This window comes from Callithrix jacchus, chromosome 7 (genome assembly GCF_049354715.1).
Source record: "Callithrix jacchus isolate 240 chromosome 7, calJac240_pri, whole genome shotgun sequence".
Taxonomy (NCBI): domain Eukaryota; kingdom Metazoa; phylum Chordata; class Mammalia; order Primates; family Cebidae; genus Callithrix; species Callithrix jacchus.
Window position 1 is genome coordinate 126,673,155 of NC_133508.1, and position 9,689 is coordinate 126,682,843.

The 9,689-nt window shown below is 39.5% G+C and overlaps 1 pseudogene; it reads left to right on the top strand.

The window, feature by feature from the left end:
• Positions 1–570: 570 nt before the first annotated feature.
• LOC100395486 (eukaryotic translation initiation factor 1 pseudogene) lies at positions 571–1,247 on the top strand (annotated as a pseudogene).
• The last annotated feature ends 8,442 nt before the right edge of the window (positions 1,248–9,689 follow it).

The following is a 9,689-nucleotide window of genomic DNA, read 5'->3' on the forward strand; positions in this document are numbered from 1 at the left end:
TTCCTGCCAGATCTCTCAGAGGGCATTTCCGGAACCTACCTGCTTTGCATTGACCTGAGCTTTGTTTGCCCCTATACCTGCAATGGCTTTCCCTCCAGTGGTGAGGGCTTCCTCTGACTGCAGGATGGGCTCTTCTATTGCTACCTGTGACTGCAGGAAGTGATAGAGTGCCTCATTTGCCTGTGGTGAGGCAGAAATTAAAGAAAAGAAAAAGAATAAAATCATACAAAGAAGAAAAACAAGCTCTCTGTGTTAGTCTAAAGACAGTCAACAGGCTCAGGCTTGGCAAGAAACCTTGATAACGTTATCTCAGAAGCCAGAGATCAAGGGAATGCGCTCTGAAGATTTTCCCAATATTCCCTCACCCTCTGGAGGAAAACATACATTTTCTTCCACATCCCTACCCTCCTGATGTTGAGGGAATGCATTCTCTTCCTGGGTCCCCAAGAGGGCATAGTTTCAAAGGCAAGAACTTCCCAGTGCCATACGTCCACCCACATCTCCATCCAAGAACTTACAGGTCTTTGGTTAACTTTCACACGCATGGGAAAATAATCAAAGATCAATCACGCCCCAGTTACTGAGCCGCCGCCGAGGACTCAGCAGCCTCCCCCTCGAACCCCCCCGCTTCCCGACGTTCCGTCCCCACTGCCCGCCTTCTCCCGCCGCCGCCGCCTTCCGCAGGCCGTTTCCACCGAGGAAAAAAAATAGTATCATATGTCCGCTATCCAGAACCTCCACTCTTTCGACCCCTTTGCTGATGCAAGTAAGGGTGATGACCTGCTTCCTGCTGGCACTGAGGATTATATCCATATAAGAATTCAACAGAGAAAAGGCAGGAAGGGTCTTACTACTGTCCAAGGGATCGCTGATGATTACGATAAAAAGAAACTAGTGAAGGCGTTTAAGAAGAAGTTTGCCTGCAATTGTACTGTAATTGAACATCCAGAATATGCAGAAGTAATTCAGCTTCAGGGTGACCAGCGCAAGAACATATGCCAGTTCCTAGTAGAGATTGGACTGGCTAAGGATGATCAGCTGAAGGTTCATGGGTTTTAAGTGCTTGTGGCTCATTGAAGCTTGTGAGGATTTCCTTGCAATGAGTAGAATTTCCCTTCTGTCCCTTGTCACAAGTTTAAAAACCTCACAGCTTGTATAATGTAACCATTGGGGGTCCGGTTTTAACTTGGACTAGTGTAACTCCTTCATGCAATAAACTGAAAAGAGCAAAAAAAAAAAAAAAAAAAGATCAATCACTTCAGTGGAAGTTTAAAGGAACTCCATTCATAGGACAGAAAATTTGAATGAGGGGGGAATTACTCCCAGGTTAAAAGTTCCCTTCTCGCTCATCCAGGCAGACTCCATATCTGGATCCCCTCTCACAACACGAGAGCTGCTCTTTCTCTATTTTCTGTTTCCCTTTCTCTCTCTCTCTCTCTCTGCCTAAATAAACCACTTTCTGCAAAACTCTTTGGGGTCCAATATTTACTTACGAGTGCACCGCAGCTGGCAGGGTTCTCCCTCCCATTCTTGGGTGAGTGAGGGACCAAGAGCCTGGAAGAGCACATCCCAGTGGGGCAGCTGAGCCTCCCCCATGCCCCAGAACCTGGTCTCAATATGAGTAAGCCTAAGAATTTACCATGTATTGCTTGCCTGTTTTCTATCTAAATGACGCAGTGAAGGCCATGAGAAATGTCCAAACAGGATGGAGCTGCAAACATCAAAGAAGAGGTCAGTACAGAGCCTGCAGGATCAGTCTGGACTAGCCTGGGCTCAAGATAAGGTCACCTGGCCTGCATACCAAGAGTCATGTGTAAGTTTGCCACTGTATTGATTAACTGCTTTTGTTATTGCTTCTGTAAACTGGCTACTTTTCGCACCTTAAGATACATAAAAGTCACTTGGTTTCTTTGTCCTGCACTCAGTCCTTTGGCTGCGAATCTACTGAGCCAGCATACAACTTAAATAAATCCTCTAGTAACCTCATTGGTCTCTGGTTCCCCGATTTTCTGCTACAGTGGAAATAAGAAGGAGCAGAAAAATGTCTTGCCCCAAAGATCTGGTCTCTTGCTGGGTAAATTATTTTTCTGTAAAACCACAAATCTGACCTTCTACATTTTGCATTCTCCTTAAGATCCTCCATGCTTCCTTTTCTTCCATGACTGTGATATCAATTACAAGTTCCACCCACCATAGGAGCGAACAAGGTTAATGTGTTTCTGCAAAACATTAATGTATTTGTATATTCTTTACTTCTGCCAGGATGCTTGGCTATACTTTTTGAGCCCAGATAACATCCACTGCTTTATCTTGACACTCTATTTCCTCTTATAGAAAGCTTTCCTGAGCTGCCTTCTGAGGGTTTTTTGTTTGTTTGTTTGTTTTCTGAGATTGAGTTTCGCTTTTGTTACCCAGGCTGGAGTACAATGGTGCGATCTCATCTAACCGCAACCTCTGCCTCCTGGGTTCAAGCAATTCTCCTGCCTCTGCCTCCCAAGTGGCTGGGACTACAGGCTGCAACACCATGCTCAGCTAATTTTTGTATCTTTAGTAGAGAAGGGGTTTCACCATGTTGACCAGGATGGTCTCGATCTATTGACCTCATGATCCACCTGCCCCGTCTGAGTTTTGAGTGGCTGTCAAGTACACTAAACTACTCAACCAGTCCTCTTAATTACAGCCTTTATGACTTTTGTGATTTACTAATTCCTCTGGGTGTCACATTTCTCAACTGTAAAATGTGGATAATAGTAACATGTAATTCCTAATACTCTGAGAGTTAATCTGTAACTTCATGTGAAGCACCTAACTTTGGGTTACTTACTGTATACGTGGTATAGAAAGAGAGTGCTAAATCTGTGGTTGCATTATTAGTCTTATTATTATCATCATTGTCATTATTTTTACTATATGCTTATGCCAGATAATCCTTATCACACTATAGTTAATTGGCTAATTATTTATCTGTATCTCAGGAAAGATCATTAGCATCTTAATAACAAAAGAATGACCTTAGTCTTTGAATCCCCTGTATTTAGCTCAAAAGCAATCACATTGTTTAATCAATGAACAAAAAGTCTGATGGCCTTAGAGTGGACAGGAACATGGAAAATACAGGAGGTGGGAAACTTGTTTTAGTCTCATTTATGACCAATTCTTTGTATAATCTTGTGAAGACTCTTAATTTCTTTGATGTCAGCCTCATTAACTGTAATATGATGGGAGGCTGAACCCTGTAAACTGCATGGTTCTTTCAGCTGTACTGTGATGAACAGTGATCTACCCATTAATAATGAGCAACAGAAAGTTCAATGTGGCTGAGAGTAGTTTCTTCGGTGGATTTCTATTGCTATAGATAAAAATGTAGACATGAGAAAGCAATCCACTCAGTAAGTTTTCTCTGTAAAGGGTTTGGAACCCTTCATTAATCCTTCCAATGGCTCATTCCGGGCTAGAGTCACTGGAGGTTTCCTACATGGATGCCATCAAAAGTGGAACAGTCCCTCGCTTAGAAGATACATAGCAAACAATTTTTTGCTTGCACTTGTAAATTATAATGCAAGGGATTAAATTCTGTCAACAAGCTGATTGGGATTTGAGGATTCCCCAGAGCCTGCAGATGGGGACTCAGTTTGACTAACATTTTGTTTTCAGCTTCAGGATGCCCTGAACAGACGCCTTGTGCTGGACTTCTGTCCTAAAGAGCTGTGAGCTGATACATATTTGCTGTTTTAAGCTGCTACATTTATAATAAATTGTTTTGTAACAATAGAAAAGAAATTAAATGGCTACTTTTTAGATAAAGGGTGATCTGTCACACTGTAGGACCTTGTCACTCACAAGAATCCAGGCACCTCCTACCACAAATAAGGAATGAACCATGGAATCAAAAAAGCAGACTTTAGGCATCATTTTAGAAATGGAGGAATAAAGAAGGAGAAATACTGAAATTACCGTGAGCTCTTTGTGGAATTCCAGCTTGTCATCCTTAAAGGAGAACTCTACGAAGACTCAAAGGCTACATGCACCTCCAGCAGCTCCTAGAGCGTGTCTGTGGGGAACCTCACTCACTGGGCCACATGCTGGCTGTAGTGGTTGGTAGCCTTCTGAGCAGCCACTGAGTTCTAATGCTGGGCCAGAGTTGTAACTGGGTTCTCCAAGGGAGGGACTGTTCCACTGTTGATGGCATCCATGTAGGAAATCACTAGTGACTCTAGGCCTGAATGAGCCAACTAATTTAAGGGTATATATCAAGTTACCACTCACTTTTAAGAATTTTTACTGGATTTTGTAATAAGCATTTTGAAAATCCCCAAAACTATGTAGCATACAATTTCCTTTTTTTAAAAATCCACCTCCTTCTAGTATCATTGTTTATTCTATTTTTTCTTTAATGTTTTTAATTCATACATGACAATTTAAATTATTGGTGGAGGGAGGACAAGATGGCTGACTATACACATTCAGGAAGAACTTCTCCCACTGAGAGAGACCACAGTATTGAGTAAACAGGCATACTCCAAACAGATTATATGAGAAAATGTACTGAGAGTGGATAGAGAGGTGATCTAGATGCCAGACTAAAGTGGGAGGAGGCTGGGGACCTTGCACAGTATTGCCAAGCATCAGGACACATTCCAAGCCCTGTATGGTTCCCAAGAAAAAGGTGAGTGAAATAAAACCAGAGCAACCCACTCCTGCCTTTGACATCTAAAATTGTAGCTGCATGAGACTCTATGACACTCATGTACATTTGAGTGGGCAGGGGGAACTGCTCTGAGAGTAGGCAAAGAAAGAACATAAATCTGTGCAGAACCCAGGTGGTCTGGCATGGGCATTGTTGTGAACATGCCCATAGGTGCCCATTCACCAAGGTTCTCTATACGTCTGTAAGTGGCACTGACCCATGTAATCTGCTGGACCTGGAGAGAGCAGGGATGTCTTTGCCATGGCACCAGAGTAAGTCTAATCTACGTGCCTCTCTGACTGCCAGTGCCTCTAATAGTCCCTGTCTGATCCTGCCAGCTCACAGAGTAGACTCCACCACCCCACCAGAATGCTTTTGCCAGTGGCCATCACAATAGTGCTTTCGCTGGATGCTCCCACTGCCCTACCAGAGTGATTCTGCTGACAGCTTTTTGTTCATCATCCCACTGTTGCTCCACAGGAGTGCTTCTGACCATGGCTTGCCTACCATCTTGATGGAAAGCTTATGCCTGCAGCTCCCTTGTCACCCCTACAGTGTGCTTTTGCCCATGCTCCCAGTGAAGTGCTGTTTCCAGAGGTCTGGGAGTATTTGGCCACGCCAGCCTAGTCAGTGCTCAAACTCAAGGATTGAGATGACAAAGTAAAAGTCCCAGTCCCAGACATACAGTGTTAGAACCCAGCTCAGGAATGTGTAGCTGAGCCATAGCCCACTGAAAGCATCCAGAAATGAAGCCATTGAACTATATCCAATTTGCACCACAATTAAAACCTTAAGGGCAGTAAAGAACATTAAAAAAAGCCCAGTCTGAAGGAGAGCAACGTTAAGCAATAAAGAAACACCAGCCTTCACAAATGTGAAAAAATTCAGAGCAAGAACTCCAGTAAACTAAAAAAGTCAGTGTCTTCTTAAGTCCAAATGATCACATTAACTCCCCAGCAATTTTTCTTAACTACATTGAAATGACTAAAATATCAGACATAGAAGACAGAATCCAGATGTCAAGGAGACTCATCAAGATACAAGAGAAAGTTAAAACTTAATCCAGGTTAAACAGTGAAACAATACAAGAGTTGAATGAAACCATAACTATTTTAATAAAGAACCAAACTGAACTTTTGGAAATAAAAAATTCACTACAGGAATTTCAAAATACAACTGGAAGCATTAAGAACAGAATAGACCAAACTGAGGAAGGAATCTGAGCTAGAAGGCTGCTCTTTTGAAGCAACACAGACAGACAAAAATAAGGAAAATATTTAAAAACATAACTTCTGAGAAATATAGGATTATGTAAAGAGACCAAACCTATGACTCATTGGCACTCCCCAAAAGAGAAAGAAAGAGAGCAAACAACTTGGAAAACATATTTGAGGATACAGTTCAAGAAAATACTCTGAATCTTAGTAGAGAGTTTGCCATACAAATTGCAAAAATTCAGAGAGCACCTATAAGATACTATACAAGATAAACATCCTCAAGACATAGAATCATAAGGTTGTCCAAGGTCAATGTAAAATAAAAAATCTTAAAGGCAGCTAGAGATAAAGACCAGGTCACTTACAAAGGAAACTGGGGCTAACAGTGGACCTTTCAGCCAAAACTTTACATGCCAGATGATATTAGGGGCCCATTATCAACATTCTTAAAGAAACAACATTCTAAACAAGAATGTCATATTTTACCAAAGTAAGTTTTATAAGCAAAGGAGAAATAAAATCCTTTTCAAACAAGCAAAGATTGTCTTATCTTACATTAAGATAACCAATTATCTTACATTAAGATAATTTGTTACAACCAGTCCTGCTTTACAAGAAGTCCTAAAGGGAGTGCTAACCATTGCACCTAAAAAAACACACTTATGTACATAGACCACTGATACTATAAAGCAACTATACAATCAAGTTTGCATAGCAACCAGCTCACAGCATGGTGACAGGATCAAATCTTTACATACAATAATGATCTTGACTGTAAATAGGCTGCCTCACTTAAAAGGCACAGAGTAAAATGTTGGATAAAGAAGCAAGACCCAACTGTATCCTGTATTTGAGGGACCCATCTCACAAGTAATGACATCCATAGGCTCAAAGTAAAGGGATGGAGAAAAATATATTAGGCAAACAGAAAACAAAAAGATCTAATGCACTCTTATATCAGACAAATAAGACTGTAAACCAACAATGAACAAAAAGGACAAAGAAGGATATTAAATAATTATAAAGACTTCAATCTAACAAGAAGATGTACATGTCTTAAATATAAATACATCCACCATTAGGGCACCCAGATTTATAAAACAAGTTTTTAGAGATCTATGAAGAGATGTAGACAAGCACACAATAATAGTGGGAAGCATCAACACTCCACTGACAGTGTTAGATAGATAGATCATCAAGGCAGAAAACTAACAAAGATATCATGTACCTAAATTCAACACTTGACCAATTGGACCTAATAGACATCTACAGAACACTTCACTCAACAACAGAAAACATATTTCTCTTATCTGCACACAGCACATACTCTAAGAATGACCACATGCTCAACCCCAAGGCATATTTCAACAAATTCAAGAAAATCAAAATCATACCAACTATATTATCAGACCACAGTGCAATAAAAATAGAAATCAATACAAATAAGATATACCAAAACAATACAAGTACATGTAAGTTAAACCACCTACTCCTGAATGAGTGAGAACATGCAGTGTTTGGTTTTCTATTCTGTGTTAGTTTGCTGAAGATAATGGCTTCCAGCTCGATCAATGTCCCTGCAAAGGACATGATCTCATTCCTTTTTATGGCTGTATAGTATTCCATTTCTTTATCCAGTCTATCATTGATTGGCATTTGGGTTGATTACATGCCTTTGCTATTGTGAATTGTGCTGCCATAAATATGTGTGCATGTATTTTTATAATAGAATAATTTATATTCCTTTGGGTATATATTAAGTTATGGGATTGCTGGGTCAGATGGTATTTCTGGTTCTCTATCCTTGAGGAATTGGCACATTGTCTTCCACAATGGTTGAACTAATTTACATTACTACCAGCAGTGTAAAAGCATTTCTATTTCTCCACAGCCTTGCCAGCATCTATTGTTTCTTGACTTTTTGATAATTGCCATTCTGACTATCCTGAGATGATACTACATTGTGGTTTTGATTTGCATTTATCTGATTTTCAGTGATATTGAGCTTTTTTATATACATTTGTTGGGCACATAAGAGTCTTCTTTTGAGAAGTCTCTGTTCATGTCCTTTGCCCACTTTTTGATGAAGTTGTTTCTTTCTTGTAATTTTTTTAAGTTCCTTGTAGATTCTGGATATTAAACCTTTGTAAGATGGGTAGATTGCAAAGATTTTCTCCCATTCTGTAGGTCTTCTATTCACTCTGATGATAGTTTTTGTTTTTTTTTTTTTTTTTGCTGCGCAGGAACTTTTTAGTTTAATTAGATCCCATTTGTCAATTTTGGCTTTTGTCACAATTGCTTTTGGTGATTTCATCATAAAATCTTTGCCCATGCCTATGTCCTGAATGGTATTGCCTAGATTTTCTGCTAGGGTTTTTATGGTTTTGGGTTTTACATTGAAGTCTTTAATCCATGTTGAGCTAATTTTTGTATAGAGTATAAAGAAGGGGTCCAGTTTCAGTTTTCTACATATGGTCAGTGAGTTTTCCTAGCACCATTAATTAAATAGGGATTCTTTTCTCCATTGCCTGTTTTTGTCAGGTTTGTTGAAGATCAGATGGTTGTTGATGTGTGATCTGATTTCTTAGGTCTCTAATCTATTCCACTGATCTATGTGTCTGTTTTGTTACCAGTACCATGCTGTTTTGGTTACTGTAGCCTTGTAGTATAGTTTGAAGTTGGCTAGTGTGATGTCTCTAGCTTTGTTCTTTTTGCTTAGGATTGTCTTGCCTAAATGGGCTATTTTTTAGTTCCCAATGAATTTTATAGCAGTTTTTTCGTATTTTTGTGAAGAATGTTAATGGTTCTTTAATGGGAACAACATTGAATCTATAAATTATTTTGGACAGTATGGCCATTTTCATGATATTGGTTCTTCCTATCCATGAGCACAGAATATTTTTCCATTTGTTTGTGTCCTTTCTGATTTTTTTGAGCAGTAATTTGTGAATGGGAGTTCATTCAATATTTGGTTCACTGCTTATCTATTGTTGGTGTATAGGAATGCTTGTGAATTCTGCACATTGATTTTGTATCTTGAGACTTTGCTGAAGTTGCTTATTAGCTTAAGAAACTTTTGGGCTGAGATGATAGGGTTTTCTAGATATAGGATCATGTTGTCTGCAAATTGAGACAATTTGACTTCCTTTCTTCCTATTCAAATATGCTTTCCTTCTTTCTTTTGCTTGATTTCCCTGGCTAGAACTTCCAATACTATGTTGAATAGGAGTGGTGAGAGAGGACACCTTTGTCTTGTGCTGGTTTGTAAAAAGAATGCCTCCAGCTTTTCCCATTCAGTATGATACTGGCTGTGGGTTTGCCATAAATGGCTTTTGTTATTTTGAGGTATGTTCCATCATGCCTAGTTTATTGAGAGCTTTTAACATAAAGGGATGTTGAATTTAATTGAAGGCCTTTTCTGTCTATTGAGATAATCAAGTGGGTTTTTTCATTAGTTCTTTTTATGTGATTAATTACATAATTAATTTTATTGATTTGCCTATGTTGAACCAGCTTTGTATCCCAGGGATGAAGCCAACTTCACCATAGTAGATAAGCTTTTTGAGTCATTGCTGGATTTGGTTTGCCTGTATTTTATTGAGAATTTTTGCATCAATGTTCATCAGGAATATTGGCCTACAGTTTTCTTATTTGTTGTTGGGACTCTGCTAGGTTTTGGTATCAAGATGATGCTGTTCTTGTAAAATGAGTTAGGGAGAAGTCCCTCTTTTTCAATTGTTTGAAATAGTTTCCTAATGAATGGTAGCATCTCCCCTTTGTGCGTT